Consider the following 19,605-nt stretch of genomic DNA (forward strand, 5'->3'; position numbering starts at 1 on the left):
CCAAGTTGCCATGGAGACCATGGAGACCACAGGAACTGTTGACTAATGGACTGTCATTTTTTTAAATAACTGGTAGATTATTGTTTACTCTTTCTCAGACTTCTGACTACATTGACAGCTAGAAAAAACACTTTCACAGATGTAAACTGTTATCTCCTTACCTAAACTCGGTTTCCATTAATCAAATGCTTCATATTTCCTCTTCTTGCTATGCCACTGTCATAACATATCTGAGTTCCTATAAATCTGCCTAATTTAAAAAAAGAAAAAAACTTCCACTATATAATCCAACTTTTTAATCTTGTTCCTTCTGCTCCACAAAAGACTCATCTTAAAGACTGTTCATGTTGCTAACTCATGTTATCTTTTTTATAAATGTATAAGCTACAGAAAATCCACTCAGATCTACTTCTCATGAACCAAATAGACTCCATCCAAATAAGTACATCTGCCTAAAGTCGCCACTTACTACCTGTTCTCAAGGGTGGGATTCCTATAGGTTTCAAATGTACGTTTTAGAACATCTTTACTTTCGTCGAAACGTACTCAGTCTTATCCTCTACCTATAACAATGTGTTCCAACATCTTGTCAAGTCCTGGCGCTTAACACATCCAGAACAGCTCCAGAGAAGCAATCTTCAGATGCTCCAACCTCCTCTCAGACACAGACACTTCTACTGGGCATGTTCCTTCTGACCCATCCTCAGATGGCTCCGCAGACCCTGGAGAGCAAGAAACAGCCAGCTCTCCTGAGACTGACAAACATGCCCCCATGACAAACCTATCCTTCCAGGTTCCCTAGAGACACATTGCCCCAGTGCCAGCAGGAAGCAGTCAGATATTATGACAACCCTATTCCTGCTTCGCCATCACCTCTTTCTAAATTTTTCTTTTTTAATTAAACCAAAATGGGGGAATCAGATTGGGTTCTATAAGAAAGCAAGCTGAGGGGCTGGAGAGATGGCTCAGCAGTTAAGAGCACTGACTGCTCTTCTAAAGGTCCTGAGTTCAAATCCCAGCAACCACATAGTGGCTCACAACCATCTGTTTTGTTTTTGGTTTTTTGGTTTTTCGGATTTGGTTTTTTTTTTGAGACAGGGTTTCTCTGTGTAGCCCTGGCTGTCCTGGAACTCACTCTGTAGACCAGGCTGGCCTCGAACTCAGAAATCCACCTGCCTCTGCCTCCCAAGTGCTGGGATTGCAGGCGTGCGCCACCACACCCAGCTTACAATAGCTGTCTTAAACTGGGTTGTAATGGTTGAGGACTGTAATCCCATCATTTGGAAGACACAGAAGGATAAAGACTTTAAGACCATCTCTAGAAACAACACAAGACATTGACTCAAAAAAAAAAAATTCTTTAGGCAGGGATGGGGGGGGGTGAGGATGTCAAAAGCTTAGTGGTAAAGCAAAACCCTAAATTCAACCTCTAGCAGCCACCGTGTAAGGGGTGAGTTAACTATTAATAACAAGTCAAAAATGCGCTATCTCCCTAACTGGAATGCAAGTCCCTACACTTGTATGTCTGACCTTCTGCCTTACTCATAGGACAATCACTAACAGGGCCTTAGTAAGTACACAGTAAAGGACATGTACACTTCCTGGTCTAGCGGTCTGGACTGGCAATGGCAAGCACATTCTGGATTCTAGGAGCGTCTGACTGAGGAAAGTCACTGTTTCGATTCTTTCAATCACAACCTGACCCATAATTCAAAAGGCACTGGGGCAAGATGGTCATAAACTAACAAACAGGTTCCAAATTTCAGTTTACCATCTAAACAGGAATTCCAGACAAGTAGACAAATCTGTATATGAAACTAGGCTTCGTGTATCTTTGTAACGGGGTTTTATGTTTCAAAGAGTTACGTCAATCCCCAAAGCAAGTATGTACAACAAAAGCAGCTTTATCTGTCTCTAGCTGACTAGATTTGTAGACAAGAGCATGTGTAACTCCCAGAGGGAAAGAAATAAGAAAAGGACACTTCTAGACCTAACAGGTACAACTAAGTACACAGAGTACTACAGTGAATCCACAAAACTTCAGGAGACCAGCTAAGTCAGAAAGCTAGGGCTGACCACACACATTACCATAAAGAAGTCTAAACAGAGCCACATACAATATAAACACAGGATATACCTGCATATTCCCATTATATAATGTGCAATTAATAGTCAATATAGTTGAATATATATATAGGGATGATTTGATAATTACTGGAGTATGAAAATATTACATAATAAGTGACCTTAAACCCAAATGAGGTGGAATCTGGGAGGCTAAGGTAGGAAGATTCAAACAGTTCTAGGCCTGCTTTGGTTACAGACAAAGATCCTACCTCAAAAATAAAATAAATCTTTAAATGACCTTATTTAGGGCATAGCCAGTAACTTGTTGTTAAGATAGCATATAGAAAACTGGACTACAGGGGGTAGTTAAGACAGCTCAGTCAGTAAAGTGCTTGTCATACAAGCATGAGGTCCTGAGTTTGGGTGCCCGGCACCCATTTAAAAGCCAGGAGCAGGGCACATCTGTAACAGCAGCTGTGAGTGAAAAAGGGGGATCCCTGGGACTCGATGTCTGAATTGGTGAGCTCTAGGTTGAGAGAACCTTTCTCAAAAAATAAGGCAGAAAGCAACTGAGGAAGACATTTGTCTTCGATCCCTTGGACTTTTGACTCCACTTCTGTGTGTAAATGAAACACCAGCAGCCCATCAAGAAGGGCAAACCTTCAGATACTGGAAACATCTGTTACAGAAGAATGTTCCAAAAAAGAAAGCTGGTGGGGTTAAGTATAAAGCCACTTTCTTTCTGGATCACACATGCTGAGAGGGAGCAGGGAGTATAACCCAAGTTTTCCTGCTTGGGAGACTGGCAGGATTAGCTCTCATTAGTAATGTTGAGGTTGATCTTCCTTATCGACCTAACTGGGTTTAGAATCACCTATTACACTCTGTGTATCGATGAGGGCATCAGAGGTGGCTAACTAAGGAGGGATGGCCAAATGTAAATGTATCTTTATAATTTTGTAAAAAAGTTACAAGGCCCTAAACTCAATCTTTCATTTTTTTCTACTTTTTTTAATCTCTTGAGATCTTGATGTATTTATGCCTATAAATTTAAAAATAATTAGCTGAAGACCCTGGGTTCAATCCCCAGTCCCCCCCCCAAAAAAAAGAAAAGAAAGAAAGAAAAGGAAAAAAGAAAGAAAGAAAATGAAGCCAGGTGTGGTGACATACATTTTTAATCCCAGGATTAAGGGGACAAAAGCAGGCATATCTCTTTAAAATCAAGAACAGCTTGATTTACAAATCAAGTCCCAGACTAGGCACGGACACACAGTGAGACCCTGTCAAAGAAGACAGAAATAGAGAGAAAAAGAACTAGGTACAGAATGTCTCCTTAAAAGTTCTTGGTCATGGAGGCCCCAGAGACCCTGTAAAAAACAGCCTACTGTCCACACTCTTGGTTGCCCACGGGAATCACATGGTAAGATGGTATTGCTGAAGATACACTTTGGTTACAAGATATAAAAGAAATCAAGCTGGAAAAGGCCTGAAACCTTCCCCCCACCTCCACAACCTTTCACAGTGCCAAGATAATATGCTGGCTGTTGGAAAAGTCAAGACATCAATGGTATGCCTTCAATCAACCCTGCCAGCTACAATACCAACCTGCCAGTAAAATGTACCCACTGGTACAACACTGTGGCATGAATGCTATGCCCCCATAACCAATGGCTTTTGGATTGGATATGAGGCCTGAGCCACAGAAAGAAACTTACGAACTGTAAGACCATTCACAAGCCCAGGGATTGAGAGGTACAGGTCCAAGGGAGGAACCTATTACTGTTTTTTGTTAAACATGTTGTCAGACTGCCTCCAAATATTTATACTTATACATTTAAAGCTGCCCTCTGTGTTGGCCAGAAGAGCTTTCAGCAGTGAATACAAAGGCTTGCTGCGGTCCAAGAGCTAAAAGTAAGTGTGCTGAGTGAGTGCTCAGTCCTACGCAGGACATCCGGTATCAACTCCACTTATGGGAACACTGCAGAGGCAGAAAGAATGTAACAGCCAGTGGGCTGAGGCAAGGTGCTGGGAAATGCTGTCACTGGGAGGAGGCACAGTGAACTCACTGCAGCTGTGGTAATCTCCGAGAGATCAAGCCAACAAGATCAGTCAGCATTCTCACCAGCAGGACTCCATATGTTATTTCCAAAAACTGAGAGAAATGAAGAGAAGGGAAGTTTTGGAGGTGCCTGGAGAGAGTGGGAGGAAGGGATCTGTGGTTTCTTAAAGGAGTGGGAGAAGAAACTGGGGGTGCATATGATCAAGATGTACTATTTACTTGTATGAAATTGTCAAAGAAAAAAGTTTTAAAATCAAAAGGACCAGGTTGGTGGCACATGCCTTTAACCTCAGCATGCATGAGGCCAGGGCAGGTCTCTATGAGCTCAAAGCCAGCCTGAATGTTCCATGCTACACAGTAAAACTCTCATAAAGAAAATTTGAAAACAAAGCAAACTGGGTGTAGGGGTGCATGCATTTAATCCTGGCAATCTTTTGGCAGGCAGGTGCAGCACTGAGTTTGAGGCCAGCCTGGTCTACAGAGCAAGTTCCAGGATAGCCAGGGCTACAAGAGAAACTGGGTTTTGTTTGTTTAGTTTGTTTTTTGGTTGTTTTTTTTTCTTTTTTGGGGGGGGAGGGGTCAACAACCACTAGCCCAGAGTATCACCTATAATTTCACTTTTCCATTAACTAGTTCACTATTTTGTTTATTCACATTGGTAACTATTCTTTTTGTTGTCACAGTGGAGAAGAGCCTACAGCCTCACATATGTGGAACTGCACCCACTCTCTCAGTCTTACCTTTCTGTACTGTTTTCTGAAACAGGTTCTCCTAGACTCACCCAGTCCACCCTAGCTTTAAATCCCCCCTCTGCAGACCAGGCAGCTTTTAAAGTTTGATCCTCCTGCTTTTGCCTATGGCTCTAGAGTAGCTGAGATCACAGCCTACACCACCACGCCCAACTTTTGTACACCTTTTTCACTGGGATATCTTCTACTTTTAAAAAGAAAGTTGCTGGGTCAGCAAGATGACTCAACAGATGGCTCAAGCACTTGCCACAAAAGCCAAGTGACCAGAGTTTGATCCCCCAAATCCAAATCCACGTAAAGACAGAAGAGAACCAACTCCATAAAGATAGCCTCTGACCGCCGGGGCGGTGGTGGCGCACGCCTGTAATCCCAGCACTTGGGAGGCAGAGGCAGCTGGATTTCTGAGTTCAAGGCCAGTCTGGCCTACAGAGTGAGTTCCAAGACACCCAGGACTATACAGAGAAACCTTGTCTCGAAAAACCAAAAAAAAAAAAAAAAAGATAGCTTCTGACCCCTACAAGTATACATACCCACCTCCACATAATAATAATAGTAAGTATGTTTTTAAAAGAAAAATATTGCCAGGCAGGGTTTCTGCACATGTGTGTAATCCCATTGTTAGGAGACTGAAGCAGAATGGTCAGACTGAGATTAGCCTGGGCAACCTAGTAAGTTTTGAAAACAAAACAAACTGGGTGTGGTGGTGCATGCATTTAATCCTGGCAATCTTTTGGCAGGCAAGTGCAGCACTGAGTTTGAGGCCAGCCTGGTCTACAGAGCAAGTTCCCAGGATAGCCAGGGCTACAAGAGAAACTGGGTTTTGAAACTGGTTTCAAGCTAATGTTAACAACACAGTAAAACAACAAAAACAAAAAAGAAAACTACCACTCCATTATAGGCACACATTAAATAAAATGTTCTGCCAAAGTTTTAAGGCATTATTTCTGATACACATTTTATCTGCCTTTTCTCTATTGCCTCCAATTCTAAACCTTCCCCTTTAAGCCACAAACTTATTTTGATGAATATGTACACCAATTACATAACTGCCAATGCTCCCTCCTTCCCACAGGGGTGACTTGATTTCTTCTCACCCCTCCAGCAGGGTGCCCTTAACTGCTTCACTTCTACAACTGTCCAACCGTGGAAAGCTTATCATCTTTTGAAACAGTTTCTTCATTTGCAATAAACATAGCCTGTGCTACAACTGCTGGGGTTATTAGAACTAGCACTGTAGCTGGACATGGTGGCTCATGTCTATAATGCCAGCACAAGAAGGACAGCCTTGGCTCCAAACTAAAATGGTGTTTCAAAACAGACAGAAAGACAGACAAAAGCACACAAAGGCTTCCTCCTCTTTCCCTGGGTGATGTCGACTCTTATCTTGGACTGCATGATAGAAGGGTTATCATCAGGCAGATGTGACTGATGAGTCATCGATTGGCCTTCTCTCCTTCAACACAACTGCACCCCCAGGCATTTGTCAAAAAGACAGTCCTTTAGCACAGTCATGGAGGATTCCCTGGCAACTTAGCTGCTCTGGAGAGGCGGTTGGCTTCCTGCTGAGAAGTCCAACACAGTCACCGTCTGCTCTGCTCAAGACACACTTCTAGGGTGTCTCCCACTTCAAACTGCCTCCACCCTGCCCTGCCTTGGGGCTCTCTGCCAGTAGAAAGACCATTACCAGATGTGATTTCTCAAGCCTGAACCAGAACTGTAAGCTGAATCTCTTCTTTAAAATGAAATAGTAGTATTAACAAGAAGAGCAACAACAACAGTAAGTATAAAATATCTAGCAGTGTCTGGAGCAAATACTGCATAACCTAGGACTGGTAAGTGTTTCACTATTCTACCACTGTTAAGAAAGAATGTACTAGTAGCACGCTAAAAATTTCACCCGTGGGTTAAGGATTTATTCAGTGTTCTTGTGTTCAACTCCCAGCGCCAAATGCCAGTCTTAAAATGCCAGGTGTGAAGGAGAAGGCAGGAAGACCAAGAAGTCAAGGTCATCCTTGCGTATATTGCAAATTTGAGGCCAAACTAAGCGATCTGAAACTGTCTTAAAAATATTTCAAGTTCCAGGACAGCCAGGGCTATACAGAGAAACCCTGTCTCGAGAAAAAAGAAATCCAAAAAATATTTTAAGTTGTTGCTGCTATTGTTTGTGGAGAGACAGTGCCAGGGACTGAACCCAAGACTTTTCACACACTGGGTAAGCACTGTGGCTGCCTGAGCTGTAGGCCCAGCCCTCACCCTCAGAAACAGCATTTTACTACCCACCTGTGCCATTTCTGCTTTCTGTATTTTAAGGTAAACCGATTCTGTCTGAATCAACACATGTAGCACCAAGATTCCATAAGAGTCTCACTTCAGTTCTAAGCCAGCCTGGTCTGCAGAGTGAGTTCCAGGACAGCCAGGGGCTATACAGAGAAATCCTGTCTCAGGAGAAAAAAAAAGTCTCACTTGAACTCAACCCCTCAATGAACAACATTCAAAGGTGTGGCTCTAAAAACAACAATGAGTGAGTCAACTAGAAATAAGACATTTGGGGGCTGGAAAGATGGCTCAGGGGTTTAGAGCACTGACTGCTCTTCTGAAGGTCCTGAGTTCAAATCCCAGCAACCACATGGTGGCTCACAACCATCTGATGGAATCTGATGTCTTCTTCTGGGGTGTCTGAAGAGAGTGACAGTGTATGCACATGCATAAAATAAATCAATAAATCTTTAAAAAAAAGAAATAAGACATTTATCTATAAATGAGCAAATTTGTGTGAACTCTAATGCATCCTAGCTTGTTTATATTTCCAAAATCTGTCATCACTGATACAGAAAAGAATTCTACTGCTGTTGAGGGAAGGAAAAGAATATGATCAAAATATAGTGTATAAAAATTAAATAAAATGTTTTTAAGAGTCAATTTAATTTTTTTTAAAGGTTTATTTATTTATGAGTATACTATAGCTGTCTTCAGATACACCAGAAGAGGGCATCGGATCCCATCACAGATGGTCGTGAGCCACCATGTCATTGCTGGGAATTGAACTCAGGACCTCTGGAAGAGCAGTTAGTGTTCTTAACTATTGAGCCATCCCTCCAGTCTCAATTTAAACCTTTTTAAAAATTCCATTACCACCGGGTAATGGTGGTGGACACCTTTAATCCCAGCACTTGGGAGGCAGAGGCAGGTGGATTTCTGAGTTTGAGGCCAGCCTGGTCTACAGAGTGAGTTCCAGGATAGCCAGGGATACACAGAGAAACCCTGTCTCAGAAAAAAACAAAACAACAACAACAACAAAAATTCCATTGCCACACCAATTGGGATTTTCAAATGTGTTAGATACATATCTAGCATTTAGGCCATGGAGTTAGACCACCTGAGTTCAGATCTCAGTTCACTTAGTTACTTTTCTATAGCTCTGATAAAACAGCAGACCAAGGCAATTTATACAAGAAAGCATCTTATGATTTTAGAGGGTTAGAGTCCATTATAGTAGTGCAAAGGCATGGCAGCAAAAACAGCTGAGGGCTTACAGCTCCAGCAAGCAGAAGGGGGAGGCTTTTGAAACCTCAAGCCTGCCCCAGGGGCACACCTTCTCCAACAGGACCACATCTCCTACTTCTTCCCTGACAACACCAACTGAGAACCACGTGTTCAAATATGAAGCCTACAAAGGCCGTTCTCATTGAAACCACAAACTACTAGTTATATAACCTTAGGCCCATCTCTGCAGGCCTGCATTTCTTCATCTGCAAAATGAGCACAGTGTTACTGTGTGAACTGAATAAGTAACATTAGTGTCAAGGAGGGTGATACAAGGGAACTAAAGTACTTGCATGGCACATATGAGTTTGAGTCTCTGGAGATCATGTGAAAGCCAGGCTCAGTGGTACTGACCTGTAACTACAGCACTGAGAGGAGACAAAGACAGCAAGCACTATGGGACCACTGGCGGGCTAGGCTAGGCAAAACCAGCTAACTAGCCAAAAACCAGTTAAGTTCTAGGTGCAGTGAGAAACATCTCAGGGAAAAAAAAAAAAGAGGGTGCAGGGGGAACAATAAAGGAACACTACTATCACTGAAAGTATACACACAAATACAGGTACACACACCCACATAAAGTAAGTAGTTAAGCGTAATGATAACATGTCTCTTTCCTTTTACTGTATCTAGAAAAATGTTTATGCTTAGTAGCATTTCCCCTTCTAGTTAACAACCTCAAGCATTCACCTTCCAGATATACTCATCACTGCCATACTTATGGTTGTTTCCAGGATTTACTGTTTACATAGTGCTCCAGCTGAGCGTGCCTCTAATCCCAGCACTCAGTGGGCAGAAGCAGGACAATCTCTAATTTAGAGGCCAACCAGGGCTGCACAGTGAGACTGAGCCTAGACACAAAACACAACCCAGCACTCCCATTAACATTTTAGTCCTTGTGTTTTGTTTTTGGGAGTTTTTGGGGGGAAGGTGTTTTTTGAGAATGAGTTTCTGTGTATGTATCCCTGGGGTTGTAGAACTCTCTCTATAGAACAGGGTGGCCTTGAATTCAAAGATCTGCCTCTGCCTCCCAAGTCCTGCACTTAGCTTCTTGTCCTCCTCCTCCTCCACAGCTAAGCCATCCCTCCAGTCCCCTAATGATAATTTTTTTCTATTTTTTTAAATTTATTGATATATCTATTTACATTTCAAATGATTTCCCCTTTTCTGGACCCCCACTCCCCAAAAGTCCCATCAGTCCCCTTCCCTCCCCCTGTTTTCCCACCCAACCCTTCCCACTTCCCTGTTCTGATTTTGCTCTATACTGCTTCACTGAGTCTTTTCAGAACAAGGGGCCACTCCTCCGTTCTTCTTGTACCATGATAATTTTTTTTAAAGATGACTTTTGTTTTTGAGATAATCTGACTACGTAGCATTAGCTGGCCTTGAATTTACTGTGTAGATAGACAAGGCTGGCTCCAAGAGAGATCTGTTTGCCTCTGTGTCCCAAGTGCTAAGATGAAACACATGAGCCACCACCCCTGGCCTAAGATTGTGTGTGTGTGTGTGTGTGTGTGTGTGTGTGTGTGTGTGTGTAAAATGTGTACAAGTGCCTAAGGACAGTGTGGTAACTCCTGGTACTGGATTTAATGTGATTCACCCATTGTCCAGACTAATTTTATGTCAACTTGACATAGGCTGGAGTCATTTGGGAAAAAGAAAGCACAATTGAGACAATGCCCGGCCTCCAGACGAGCCTGTGGGCAGGCCAAGTGCATTTTTTCCTGGTAGAAGACTAGTATGGAGCACTTTGTACCAGTGCTTACCTCTAGGTTCCTACCTTGCTGGAGCTCCTGCCCTGACTTCTGATAGACTGTGAAGTGGAGGTGTAAGCAAAATAAGCCTTTCCCTCTCCAAGCTGCTCATGGTCATGGTGTTTTATCATGGCATTATAAACTCTGATGAAGGTGCTGGAAACCCAACCCAGGCCCTCTAGAAGAGCAAACACTCTAGCTGGGCGGTAGTGGCACACATCTCAGAGTTTGAGGCAGCCTGGTCTACAGACAAGTTTCAGGACAGCCAGGGCTACATGGAGAAACTCTGTCTAGAAACCAACCAACCAATCAATCAAACAAACAAACAAAAAGCAAGTGTTCTTCATCGCTGAGTCACCAGCTCTCCAGCCCCAGGAACCCATCTTAGTTTTGTCCCACAGATTTGCTTTATGTCAACGTTTTGCCTCCGTGTATGTATACTACATGGATGCCTGGTTCGTGGGAAGGTTCAGAAGAGGGTTCTGCATCCTCTGGGACAGGAGTTAGATGATTGTGAGCCACCATGTGGGTGATAGGACCTGATGCTAGATCTTCTGCAAGAACATAAAGTGCTTTCCTTAACTACTTAGCCACCTCTACAGCCCCAGAATCTTTTTTAAAAACACAAGATGGCTGGCCTATAGACTCCAGTCCTATATTCAAGATACAGTTTTTCCATGATAAGCAGTACAGAGTCCCATGAAGCCAGATCTGAACATGCCCAACACTTCTAAGCTCCAAGTATCAATAACAATGGGTTTTCTTTTCCTTTACCCATGAGGGGAACAAGTTATCAGTACATTCCAGGTTACTCATATCAACTGGTTTAAAATGTACTTCTGAAAAAATAAAGATCAAACTGAACTAAATCCGTTTCCTTTTATTCTCCACATGATTCCTAACTGCGGAAAGTCAGAACAAACATTAACTATTAAACAGTTCTGTTAAAAGTTTAAAGTCATGCTAAGTTCCTATTTTAAGAAACATGATTCTGACCAAAGTCAAAAGGCATTGGGATATTTAATCTGTTAAGTAGCCGCATCTTATGTAAGATTCAATTACTATTGTGGTTGTTGGTTTGTTTCATTTTTGCTGGGAAAAGAATATCAAACAGTCCAGGCTGGCCTCAAATTCGGTTTATCGTGAAGGATGGCCTGGCCCTCTTTCGTTCCTCCCAGATGCTGGGATTACAAATGTGTGTTGCCGGACTTCGCTTATCTGGTGCTGCATGTTAGGTAAGCACTCTATTAACTAAGGCACCACTCAGCCCTGTTGGCTTGGTTTTAGTTCTAACAATGATTAAAGCAGTTTCAGGTATAATCACTTTTGTGTATGTAGTTTATTCAACATTAATATGCATATACAGGACAAACTTAAATTCCTTTTTTTGGAATTTCCAATCTTTCTAGATGTTTAGAAGTACATGTACATTAAAAGTAGAATTAACACATTTTATAGATATCCAGCTAGCAATTGTTGGAACTGAATGCATAAATAATGACATGTTTAATGCTACTCTCTCAAATGCGAATGTGTTTATATGGAAGAGTTTATTCAACATGGGGGAGAGGAAGGAAAAAAGTGAAATCAGTACAAACAGCCTCATGCGGTAAAATCCCTAGGTACTTCTCTTAGGGTTTCTATTGCTGTAAGAAAACACAAACTCAACTTGGGGAGGAAGGGGTTTATTTTGCCTTACAGCTTATAGTCCATTATCCAGAGGAAGTTAGGGCAGGAACTCAAGGCAGGAACTCTGGAGGAAACTGGAGGAGCTGACTGATGCAGAGGCCATGGAGGAGCGCTGCTTACAGGCCTGCTCTAATGGCTGCTCAGCCTGTTCTCCTGTAGCACCCAGGCCACCTGCCCAGCAAGGGCACCACCTCCACGGTGAGCCCCCACCAATCATCCATCAAAAGTGCACCACAGGCTTGCCCCCTAGACAATCTGGTAGAAAGTTTTTCTCAATTTGAGGTTCCTTCTCAAATTACTCTCGCCTATGTCAAATTAACATTAAAACCTAGCCAGCACAGTACGTTTGAAGCATTTCAGTATTTAATTTCCTGATTCAACATGATTATATGAAATGAATGGTTGGGGGGGGGCCCAAAAAGCAACAAAACGAAACAATAGTATCAGATAATACCAAGAGTTAATTGAAAATATGAATAGTTTGTATAAAACAGGTCTTAGAACACTATCCCAGCTTGCCAAGTGATTTTAGATTTACTTCATTTGCTGATTCTCACTAACCTACACACACATTAGTAAACTAACCACACCACCTGCACCTCTGCAAACCACATCTAAACCCTGAAAAGCTGTTTTGAATGTCAACACCATTCACACTTCCTCAAAAAACAACCTTACTATTAGGGTGTGGTGTCAATCCTCAAGGTAATTCTAGAACCAAGGGCAGAAAATTTCAGTTCCAGACCATTCTGGGCTACAGAGTAAGATACTGTCTTGCAGGGGGACCATGCACAACATATACACAACTTTACCCATCCTCAGAATTAAAGAAACACATCGATTTTTTAGAATTAAAATGTGATTTACACATCACTGACTTTAATTAAAGACTGCAATTTTTAGAATCCCACCCTCATAAAATTCACAGCCCCCACCCCCCGACCTGAAACATCCTTTCCTCTCTGGAGCCTGTTGAATCTACCCATGACTCCCAGCTTGTTTGCAAAGGAGATACAGTGGATCCGTATCTAGTTCCTATCTCGATTGAGATTTCAATCCATTTTTGACAAACACAAGACCTCTCTGAAATTACTGAGCAGTGATGCTTACAGCTTTTAGCTCTGTTCTTGGTCTTTGGGGTTTAACAATGTTGGGCCTAAAATCGTGGTCAAAGCAACAGCAGTTTCAGGTGAGCCAAAATATTTATTTTTAAGATGGGTGTTCATAAAATAAACACAACTCAACTAGCAAATACCTTGAACCAGGAACTGAATTACAAAAACGGAGTGTTTTAGGGAGAGGTCTGAACGAAAAAAACAAGAGAGCAAAGGCAAGTCCCATCTCCAGGAAGTTCCACGACCACCTCATTACTACTGTCCGTGGACAGAGCTGGCTTTCTTCTCTTGGGACAGAAGGTGTCAGTTTTTAAAAGAGCCAACAAACGGAACCCAGATGCACCTTTCCACAATCTCTGCAGTGACCTGCGCATGGGGCCACCACTAACACAATGCTGACCCAGGAGGACCCCCGAGGCCCACCGGCCAGCTCAAAACGGAGCAGCCACTTCCACAGAGAGCCCCACGTCAGTCCGGGCCATCCTGGGAAGCGACGATGCAGTGTCCTCGCCCCCGCACTCGGAGGCAAGCACCTAGACCCCGGGCGCCCTGCTCCGCGGCGACCTCGCCGCGCCCTCCTCAGCACAGCAGAGGAGCCCCAGAGGCCCCGGGCCCTGCCCAGCCCTGCCCAGCCCTGCCCTGCCCGCCCAGCACCGACGCCCCGGCCCTACGCCAGCTGCGGGCCCGGAGACCTCGCCGCGCTCCCGGGCCTCACCTCCGAGGAGAATCGGGAATAGCGCACGGCTTCTCGGGTCCGAGTGCGGCCGCTGCCTCGCCTGCGGCTCGCGCTGGGCTCCGCCCCCTGGCTGCCGCGCACCCCTGCCGCCTGCTGCAGCCCTCGTCCTCTCCCGCCCTCAACCCTCACCCTTCCACTCGCCCCCGCCGCCCAGCTGGGTGCGGCCTGCGGCGCTGCGACCCAACAATGAGCAGCCCCATTGGTCTGAACGCCTACCCCGTCCAGCATTCCTCTTTATTATTGGTCAATCTTAAGCAAGGGGCAGGCCCGGAGAAGGGCGGGTCCTGAGAGGTGGAGAGAAGGGTGGACTCCGGCCTCTCCGGCTGAGAGCCGCATCACCGCGGAATTAGCTTTGGCCGCTGCAGCCTACGGGACGGCGGGTTGGTGCACCAGCTTGCAGGGACGCTAGTTCCCCCTCTGAGACTGCAAACGGACCTGGTCTAGGAGCACTGCAGGCGAGAAAATCATTAGGCAGTTTGGAGCCTGAGCTGTCAATCAGGGTGGAGTCGGGACTGCGACTTCTGTGTGTGCTCAGATAAAGCTCCACGGACAGGAAAGGCCCGCCGGATGAGGATGGATTAACAAACACCAAAGCCTCTTCAGTCAGGGACTGAGGCTAGGTGAGGCCTTGGCAGAACCAGTCCACCTAGCAGCGGCCTGGTAAACTAATCCAGGGAACCAAATCAGTACTGTCTCCCCCGTCATCTGACTCCTAAAAGATCCAAAGGAAACAAAAGGGTCCAGCTCCTTGGTTCCTTCAAACCATTGAAGGTTGAAGCCAAGAGCCTGGCAAGTGACAGAGGTGTGGCATCCAAGCCTCTCCTCACAGCAGGAGCTCTGACTTTGACGCCATAAGGGTCAGAGAGGTTGTAGATTCCAGTCCCTATCCACTGTCCTAAGATCATTTGCCCTACACGTTGATTGTTCACAGGTTACTTTTCTGACAAAGGTTCATGTCTCTTTCATCACTTCAGTTTCCTTAGCACCCAGCAACAAGTCTGACCGGTAAGAGATGCCAGTGAAGGCTTGCTGAAGGGAAAGGGAAGGAGAGAGGGGTGATATTGAAACCTGCCCATACATACAGATATAAAAATGAAATATAAATCAGACATGTATAGATGAAAACTCCACAGTGTCTGAGATGGCAAAACGCTCCATGGGATTAGGAGACAATGAGCCAAAGAGGCTATTTCTTAACTTGAAGACACAGGGCAAATGCACAGCTTGAAGAAACCGGGAAAGACTGAACAGCACACCAGGGAGCTGTAGGAATTCATAGGTTTAATGTATGTGCCACTGGAGTCCCAGAAAATGGAGGTGGGGTTGGAAGGGCAGGAATAATTTGAAGATTCAAAGTCAGAAATTCAAGGAGCTCAGGTAGAAGAGGCTGGCTCAGTGGGCAAGGGTGCTTGTTGCTCAAGCAGGAGGGCCTGAGTTCCAACCCCAGCACTTGTGAAAAGCAGGGCATGACTGTGCACCCCAGTAATAGTCTCCACCGCTATTGAGGGTGGAGACGGGCATTACTGGGGCCTGCTGGCTGCCACACTACCTCTAGGTTCAGTGAGACACCCTGCCTCAAGGGAAAAAAAGGCAGAGACTGATACAGAAAAACACCTGAGGTCCTGACCTGGCTTCTGCACATTTGTACACATACATGCCCATACTCCACATACATATATTGCATTCACACACATACACAAAAGGAAAAAGGAAACCATTAAGTCACTTCTAAATGCTACTGAGCCCTGAAGTGGGTTCAACCAGAACCAGAGATACTGACCCAGACCCCATGTCCCTCACTACTATAATCTGTGGCTCCCAGTCCATATGATATGTACTACATATGAGGAGTCGGCATGTCACAACCTTGTGGGTATTCATCAGAGAAGACTGCTTGCACATGGGTTTAAGCCAATACAAAGCCTTTAATGGCTGGCTGGAGACTCTACTGGGTGCTCTGTATCTCATGTAGCACTGAGCCTTTTTTAAGGTGCTTTTAAGCTGTGTTGACATACTTCAGTTAACAAGAACAGTTAGCCAGAAGCAGAACTACAGAAGCCAAAAGGCAAGGTTAGTTAGTACATTGAGAGACTTTCCCAGACCTACAGACGCTGATGGATTGGGTCTTTGTTTTCGTTTTATCAGGTGGTGTCATCTGCTCACTGAGTTTTAAAGCCTGAATAGAATTTCCATCATGGAGTCAGTTGTGTTAAGGTCTTAGGGTCTACTAAGGTCTGAGACGCTGTTACAGCAATGACAGCTGAAGAAAAAGACGTTTGTCTTAGTTTGTTAGTGTGACCTGAAAGGAGCCAGCACTGCTGTGCACCCACTGGGCAGCTACACTGGAACATAATAGTGAGATATTATCCCAGAGGCAAAGTTTCAAGCCGTGAACTTGGCCATTCCCACTGTGTGGAAAGGAATGTGGGTTGGACTCAGGGGCAGCAGTAAATGGCCCAGCCTGAAAGTGGCTGTCTAGAAGCTAGAAGACAGATTGGTCTGAGAAGAGGCATGTGGTTGGGCTTATGGGAATTGACAAAAAGGATGAAGATCTTCCAGTTTATGTGTTTCTTTGTAGACAGGGTTTCACTATGTAGCTCTGGCTGTCCTGGAACTCACTATGTATACCACACTGGCCTTTGAACTCACAGAGATCTGCCTGCCTTTGCCTCCCAAATCCTGGGATTAAAGGCATGTGCCACCATACCCAACCAGACCAGATGAAGATCTGTGCATTACACATCGACCACCATGTATATGGCTGGAGCCCTTGGAGGTCAGAAGGCAGCACTGGACCCCTAGAATCAGAGTTACACGTTGTTGTGAGCCACCATGTGGGTTTTGGGAACTGGACCTGGGTCCTCTGCGAGTGCAAAAATTGCTTGTCACCTCTGAGCCAAGATTTACTTTTTATTATTTTTACTTATGTGTATGTATTTGTATCCATTTGTGTACATACTGGTGCCAGTGGAAGCCAGAAGAGACCGTCGGATCATCTGGAGCTGGAGTTAAGGTAGTGGGTGCTGGAAAAAGAACTTAGATCCTATAGAAGCGCAGCAAGAGTTCTTAACTGCTGAGCCATCTCTCAGGCCCTGGAGGCACTCCTTTTAACGGAAGCTGACCCATGTATTAATGCTACCAGAATTCCAACCTGTAAGCATCAAAAACTATAACTGAACTCCTTGGCAAACCAACCAACCCTTGGGGACAAAATGATTACACTGGAGTCCTTCTTCCTAGAAGGCAAAGCTAACAAGGATTACTACACATTTGGGTATGTGTCTGCTTTTTTCTTCCTTCAGTACTTTAGCAAGTACTATAATTCAAAATTTACAAAATGGGGGCAGTTAAGTGAATATAGTGCCCTTGCAGAGGACCAAATTTGATTCCTAGAACCCATATCAGACAGTTTAGAACTGCCTATAAGTCCATCAACAGGAGATCCAACATACTCTGGTGTACTCCATGGACACCTGCACTCCAACGTGCACAGAGCCACATGCAGATACACATACTTTAAAAATAAAAGAATTCTTCCTGGGTGTGGTGGCACATGCCTTCAATCCCAGAGCTCTGGGGGCAAAGGTAGGCAAGATCTCTCTAAGTTTGAAGCTGGCCTTGTCTACATAGAGGCCAGGCAAATCTACACAGTGAGACTCCATCTAAAAAAAAAAAAGAAAAAAGAAAGAAAGAGGGAAAGAAAGGAAGGAAGGAAGAAAAGAAAGAAAGAAAGAAAGAAAGAGAAAGAAAGAAAGAAAGAAAGAAAGAAAGAAAGAAAGAAAGAAAGAAAAAAGAAAGAAAAAAGAAAGAAAAAAAGAAAGAAAAAACTAAAAATTAAAATCTTTGGGCTGGAGAGATGGCTCAGCAGTTAAAAAAATTAAAATCTTTGAAATAACTTGCAAAATGTCTGATTTGCTGATATGGAACCATGATACACCTGCCTGGTAACAAGTCTTTATGCAAAGGTATTGTGGCGATAGGCACACGACACTCACTGTTCGTGCCACATACTGCACCATCTAGAAGTCATTTCACTGGTGTGATAGAATAACTGCATCAAGATTCAGATGCAGCACAGACCTGAAGACAAAATGTGTTTGTCCAGTAAGTCATGCACTTTGGACCAAAAACTGTTTCCCACTTGGGAAATTCTGCTCCATTAAGTTTCTTAGGTCTAGAGGTCCTGATTACCAAAGAGGTCATGTCTACTAGGGGACCTAGTAAAGTTGAATGCCACCTAATCACTTAGAACCCATGTAATCACTGAAAAGAGTAACCAAATTGGCTGGAACAACTGTGTAGCCTGGCGATCCTAGAACCTGCTCTGTAGACCAGACTGGCCTCAAACTCAGAGATCCACCTACCTCTACCGCCTGAGTGTTGGGATTAAAGGCTTGCACCATACACCTGGCTGGCACTTTTTGTTTCCTTAATGTACATTTAATTACTGTATATGCATACACACACATGGTCTGGCCTGGGTGTGGAGGTCATAGAGCAACTTGTAAAAGTCAGTTTCCCTTCCCATGTGGGTTCCAGGGATCAAATTCTGTTCATCAGGCTTGGCAGCAATTGCCTTTACCTGAGACAGTGCATCAGCCCCTCATTCTTGTAAATAGGGCTAACAGCTATGTAATATATACAATGTATACTAGCAAGATTGTCTGCCACATGAACATTCCCCACCCCCAGCACCATGCATTAAACACAGGCTTCACCCGTGCTAAGCAAGTACTCCTCTACCACTACGCAGCTGGGGGAGGCAGCCAGCTGTTGCTACGCTATGGGAATTAACTATAAACAGGCAAATTGAGCAACACGCTCAAGGAGAGCAGAGGAATGAACTGATGAGAAGAAACAAAGTGCCACTCCAAAAAAGGAACACAGGATGGGGGAGAAGGAAGAGATATTGGATATTACTTATGGCTGCAGGAGGACTTGAGTTCAAATCTCCAGAGCCCATGGAAAGGAAGGCACAGCAGCATGCAACTGTAATCCCAGTGTTCCTGCAGCAAAGCTGGAAGCAGAGAGAGGAAAATCTCCTGAAGGTCTTGATCCAGTACCTGTGGCAGCAAACAAGAGACCTTTCCTCAGGCTAGAGAGATGGGTTAGCAGTTAAGAGCATTGTTGCTATTGCAGGCGAATCTGGGTCAATAACGAGGCACACAGATCCTCTGGGATCTCAAAACCTCTTTTGGTCAGACCAAAAAGGCTATACACATAAAATAAATCAAGAGAGACCAAGACAGAGTCAGAGACCTTGAAAGGAAGCAAGGACCAACACCCAAGATTGACCTTTGACTTCACACATAAACGCACACAGATCACACACACACACACACACACACACACACACACACACACACGGAATAATATGTCATAAAGGATATGAATTAAGGTCAAGTGAGGACTTTGTATCTCTGGGAAGAAGAAGAGTATTATCTCTACAATTAGATAAGAGATATTCTAACTAGGAAAAGGGGGAAATAGAATGACTTTTTAAAAATTGTTCAGGCTGGGGGCTGGAGAGATGGCTCAGCGGTTAAGAGCACTGACTGCCTCTAGAGATCCTGAGTTCAATTCCTAGCAACCACATGGTGACTCACATCTGTACTGGGATCCAATGCCCTCTTCTGGTGTGTCTGAAGACAGCTACAGTGTACTCCCATAAATAAGACTTTCTCAAAAACGTGTTCAGTCTAAAGAATAGAAAAAGAAGAGCCAGGTTTGGTGGTGCATTCCTGTAATCCCAGTACTTGTAAGGCACAGGGAAGAGAAACACCAACAAGTTGAAGGCCAGGTTTGTCTGCATAGTAAGTCAGAGACCAGCCTGGAGTTATATAGCAACACCCTGTCTCTAAAACTAAAAACATTGGCTAGAGAGGCATCTCAATGG

At 44.2% G+C, this 19,605-nt stretch overlaps 1 protein-coding gene across 8 annotated transcripts in view; it reads right to left on the minus strand.

Annotated features, from left to right (window-relative positions):
• The window catches only part of Add1 (adducin 1), a 65,015-nt gene extending 51,174 nt beyond the window's left edge, over window positions 1-13,841 (minus strand). For 5 of the 8 annotated variants that reach the window (XM_052199544.1, XM_052199548.1, XM_052199546.1 and 2 more), the window contains exon 1: window positions 13,689-13,841. The gene's annotated coding sequence lies outside the window, so the exon portion shown is untranslated. The remainder of the gene's footprint in view (window positions 1-13,688) is intronic. The other 3 variants (XM_052199545.1, XM_052199551.1, XM_052199550.1) reach the window with 1 other exon arrangement.
• Between the last annotated feature and the right edge of the window lie 5,764 nt (window positions 13,842-19,605).

This window comes from Apodemus sylvaticus, chromosome 11, assembly GCF_947179515.1.
Source record: "Apodemus sylvaticus chromosome 11, mApoSyl1.1, whole genome shotgun sequence".
In the NCBI taxonomy this organism is placed as follows: Eukaryota; Metazoa; Chordata; class Mammalia; order Rodentia; family Muridae; genus Apodemus; species Apodemus sylvaticus.